This window comes from Harpia harpyja, chromosome 6 (assembly GCF_026419915.1).
Source record: "Harpia harpyja isolate bHarHar1 chromosome 6, bHarHar1 primary haplotype, whole genome shotgun sequence".
In the NCBI taxonomy this organism is placed as follows: Eukaryota; Metazoa; Chordata; class Aves; order Accipitriformes; family Accipitridae; genus Harpia; species Harpia harpyja.
In genome coordinates, this window is record NC_068945.1 from 69,919,455 (window position 1) to 69,924,533 (window position 5,079).

Sequence of the window (5,079 nt, forward strand, 5' to 3'; positions counted from 1 at the left end):
TAAAGGGGGGGGGGGGGAGTGTGTGGAGGCGGGGGCTTCCCGCAGCCCCGCCCCGCCGCCCGGCCGACGGCCAACGGGAGGCCGGCCCCGCCGTCCGCTCCGCCCCCTCCCCGCCGCTCGCCGGCCAATGCGCCGCGGCAGCGGCCCGAGAGGCCGCCGCGGGGGGTGACGTCACGGGAGGCCCCGCCCCTCCTCCTCCCTCCCCTCCGCCCCGCGGAGAGAGGGGAGCGGGGAGGGGGGAGGAGGCGGGACTTCCGGGGCACGCGGCGCCAGGGACACGTCGGCAAAGGGCCGCCCGGGCTCCCACGTGGCCTCCCGCCGCGCCGGGGGCGGGGCCGGGCGGGGACACGCCCCCTTTGCGTCACCACCCCACCCCACCCCTCTCCCTCCGCGTTCGTGCAGCGCCGAGCACCGGCGGCACCAACGGGACCCGCCAGCCTCCCCCCCGGCCCCGGGCGGGGAGAAAGGGGTCCCGGGGGGGCTTCCCCCCCCCCCGGCTCCCCCAGCACCACCGGCCGTGCTCCCGAGCAGCGGTTTTGGGGAGAAAAGGGGAGGAGAAGGGGGGACACCCCCCCCCCGCACCCCCCTCCCTGCTCGTCCGCTGCCGCAGGGGTGATTCTGGCCGGTGTCGGGGTGGGCAGCGGCACGGCGGGTCCTTGCTGCCCCGTGGGTCGGCCCCAAGGGCACCCCCCACCCCTCCCGCTCTGCTGCCCCACGGAGACACCCGCCCACCCCACCCCCCGGCCTACCCGGGCGCTGCTGGGGGGGGGGGTCACCGGCACCGGGAGGCGAGGTCCGTCTCTCCCCGTGGCCTCGACCACTCGAGGTCACCCGTCATCATCGTCGTGTCGTCGCAGCGGGGACTTGCAGTCTGGATGCGGCGCCGGGGTGTCCTCCGGCACCGTGTGGCCGCCCTTCTCCACGGAGGGGGCTGTGGGTACAAACCTCACATCTTCGGGTGACCCCAAATTCCCCCGCAAGCCCAGCCTGGAGCAGAAGGACCCGGGGAGCAAGCGCAGGGCTGGGACCTGGGGTCACTCCTGCTCGGGCACGGTATCCAAGCCGGCGGCTCCAGCAAGCGACCGGCCAGCTGGTGGTTCATGCACGGACAAGGACTCTGCCCCACTTGGGAGGCGATTCGGGGATGCCCCTGGTGCTTACCCGGCCGGAGACGCCGTCCGTGGCTGTCCCGTTCCCCAGCAGCACCTCTGCCCTCAGCACGCCCTTCAGTAGCAGCCCTGCGGCGTGCCCCTCACCGCGGTGCCAGGGCACGGCATGGGCCAGGACCAGCTCCTCGCACCCTGCCGCAGCCGCTGCTCAGCTCGGCACTCGCCTCTGCCAGCTCAGAAACTGCCAGCCTGGTACCGAGTCGTGTCATTTGTGGGTGGTAGGAAACAATTATCCTCTTTTTGAGCGGTCACGGAGGGAATCCAGGCAATTGCATCTTTCTGCAGTCCCCGCTCCGGGGAACGGCAGCGGCACCGCTCTTCAGGCTGGCGGGAGCAGCTGCGGCTGCAGCTGTTGCTGCTGCTGTGACAGTGGTCCCGTGTCCCACAGGGCAGCCAGACCCCATTGCACCGGGTACCGAAGCCCCCCCGAGTGTGGGAGGGAGCCCACCCGTGCTCCCCGGCTGCTCCTGCCTTGGAAACAGGGATGCACCGGCGCGTGATGCCATATGGCACAGACACCGCTGTCGGGGTGCCCTGTCTGGGCACGGCTGCCTCGGCCAGCAGAGAGGCAGCAGGGTCTGCCGGTCCTGGCATTGCCCCCCGCAGCCTGGCCACCCCCCCAAGGAAGCGGGTGCACTGAATCCATCAGGGCTCTGCGGCAGGAGGCTGGCTCTTGCCTGCATTTCGGGGCCATCGTGCCCTGCTGGCATCTTCTACCTGTTCAGGGCACATTTTGCAGCCTAAATGTTAATTGTGTTCTTTCCGTGCAGGGTTTGTTTCCAACACGCGAAGCCCAGCAGCAGCGCAGCCTTTGGCCCCTCTGCCGCGGCGTCCTCGGGGTCCCACTCCCGGGGTTTTGCCCCGACACCGCGCTGCCTTTGCCGACATCTCTCACCCTGGTTCGGGCCGGTCAGGGAGGGATCCTCCTCCTGGCTCGCTCCCTGCTTGCTGCAGCCCTCCACCGCTTTTAATTTTCTTGCTCCAGCTCGTTTTATGATAACATGTTTCTTTGTTTTCTCCCCTTTTCCTTTTTAATACTTCGCACCGTGATTCATGAGTGCCGGGGCAAGAGCTCACCCGTGAAGGGTAGGAAATCATCTCCTCTGCCCCAAAACCTGACAAAGCTGCTCCATCACCCTGATTTACAGCATTTCTGGGCCCGGTCCTTGCCGTGCTGCTGTCCCGGCTCGGGGCTGCGTCCCACCAAGCTGTGCCAGGGGAGGCGAAGGGGCATGGCGTGTGCTCCAGCACCAGCTCTGGCTCTGGTGAAGGCGTCTTCAAGTCCCAAGATTGCCTCTTTTAGCCAGAATATTTTAATAATCATCTTTTTGATAGAAAAGAAAGTTAAAATGTAGGTGGGAAAGCTAAGATAAAGTAGGTTTTCTTGGTTGGCTGACTCATCTGGGCTTTTAACTTTCATGTGTGCTTTCTGGAGGAGAAAAGAAAGGATTTTCTTCCAGCCATCCCCAGTGCTCAGTGAGGAACAGGGTCAACTGCTGCAGAAAGCCCAGAAAGACACAAAACAGTCTCAGACACATAGAAAGGAGCTACGAAGAGGAGGGGAAAGCCAGCGGGATCACTCTGGGGTAACTGAACCGTCCCCAACCTGCTGCAGCGCCCAGCTTCGGTACCACTGTGGGATTTGAGGTCCCATCCATCACTGCAGGGTTTCAGTACCACCGTGGGATTTGAGGTCCCATGCATCGCTGCAGGGTCTGTACCGCCTCGCTGAGCTGCCAACACGGTCAGAAGAGACCCAAGACCCGCTCTTGCCAGCACTCAGCCTGGGTGGGAATTGGGGTCCCCAGGGAGCGAGCTGCCCTCGTTGCTGCTGCCCAGCCATCCCAATGCTGGTGCAGCACTGCACTGATGCTCTGGCCCTGCTCCGCACCCCGGGCTGTATTTCAATGCAGAACCCATAAATATTTCGTGTCAAGCGCTGACATTTGAATACAATGCAGAGTGATGCATTTTGCAAGTAATCGGGCTGGAGGCAGTGCGGCTGAGAAGCATCCGAGCCCCAGGACAGCGGTGCCAGCCAGCTGCTGGCACAGCAGCTCAGCACCGTGGGTGCCAGAGCGTGGCCGGCCGGCGTGCCGAGGCACGAGGCTGCGGGAAGGGGCTGGTCGCTGTTCCCAGGCTCCTGGGTGCAAATCCCAGCAGAGCCCCCCGGGGACCCCCAGCAGTGCATGGGCTGGGTGCATCGCTGCGACACTGGGGGCCAGAAGGGACCTGGCTGGGGACCATGCAGCCACGCAGGGGTGGGCATGGGGCGTGAGCTCCCTGAGGAGCCCCAGGGGTTTCCAGCCTCCTGAGCAAGCCCGTTGGTGGTCTGAAATGCATCCCCTGCAATGCGGGATGAGGCTTGCGGGCACGTACCTGGCTCTCGTAGGAACCGTGGAGACAAAGGCTGCTCTGCTGCTGGTTAAAGGGGGTGTCCCCCTGCCCCCAGCAGTGCCAGGGGCCCTGTGCTGACCCCCAGGACGACCCTGCAGCGCACCAATTCCCCATCCAACCCATCAACGCAGCCAGCCATCAGCAGGGCTGGACGTGAGCCTTGTCCTCTACTCCCTCATCTCCCAGGGCCGCTTCTCCCATTAGGGCTTTCCAGTCCACGCTCATCTCCTCCTGGAAATGCCTGGTGGCTCAAGGTCCCCCATGGCCCTGCCATCCCAGGGGAGCTGCACTTCACCCCCCCCCACCCCATCTCGGAGCATCCCAGCTCTTTGCACGGGACCCCCCCAGTGCCACCATCCTCGTTGGCAAGAGAGCACCCACCGTGGTGGGTGATGCTCAGCCCTTCCCGACCACAACCCCTGGGACCAGCGTGGCAGTGGCTCTCAGCTGGGATGAGGAGGGGAAAAAACAGTAACTGGGTGTCAGAGGACCTTAACGACGTGGTCTCCTCTTGCCGGGGGTGGTAAGCAATTCTCAAGCACGCTCCAAAGCCTGTTATCTCGAGCGTCAATACCCGGTGCGCAGCCTTGCGACAGCACTAATGATCTTCTGGTGCTTCGTTCATTTGCACAGGCGGCAGGCGGTCTGCACGGGACGGGGGGGCTCTGCCCCTCTTTCTCCCTCTCCCACCAGTGGTACCCGGGGAATGAAGCCGCTTGCCAAACGCTAGACAAAACCCCAGGCGTGAGCAACGGCCGTTTGCTAGCGAGTGAACATCTTGCTGCTAAAAATCTCATGTAACAATTGCATTCCCAATTCCGCTCCCTCTGCGTCCCTGTTCCCGTGCAGTGCCGATGGCACTGTTAATGACCGCGAGCTCTGCTTGCAGAGAGCTGGTCCCCTCCGTCCTCCCAGCTCCTCGTCCCTGCGGGGTCCCATTTACTCTCCCGTGTCCCTTCCCAGCCACGCGCTCCGAGACCCCAAACCCCAGCATGTTCCCGTTTCCTTGCTGCGAGCCCAGGTACCTGACGCCAGCACAGATCTCCCAGTGCAGGGGCCAAGGGGCCATCGCTCCCTGCTCTGGCTCGTTAGCGCTGATGAGCATCACCCATGCTCCTGGGCAGGGAAGCTGCTCATCACTCCCTCTCCAGACTGAGGCTGTCTCCAGCCCACTACCAGCTCCCAAAGGAGGAAAAACCTTCCGGACATCTCTGGTGGGATCAAGGATGAGACTTTGGGAGGGGAACCGGTCCCTAAGCCTCTGTTCAGCCCCGGACCCACTGACGGCGGCTCAGACCCGCTGTGTAGAGCTGCTCTGCCCTGAGCCGCGGCCGTGCTGGGCAGGGCTGTCTGTCCCCGTTCCTCCCACCAGTACAGCACGGGAGATGTGGGGAGAGAAGGGCCCCAAAATCACGTCCTCAAGGCCCCACTGTCACCCACTTTGCCCTTGGGCTGCATCTCCCCAGGGAGCTCCCCAAGCCCCAGGCAGGTCCCAGGACGGGGCAGGACCCTT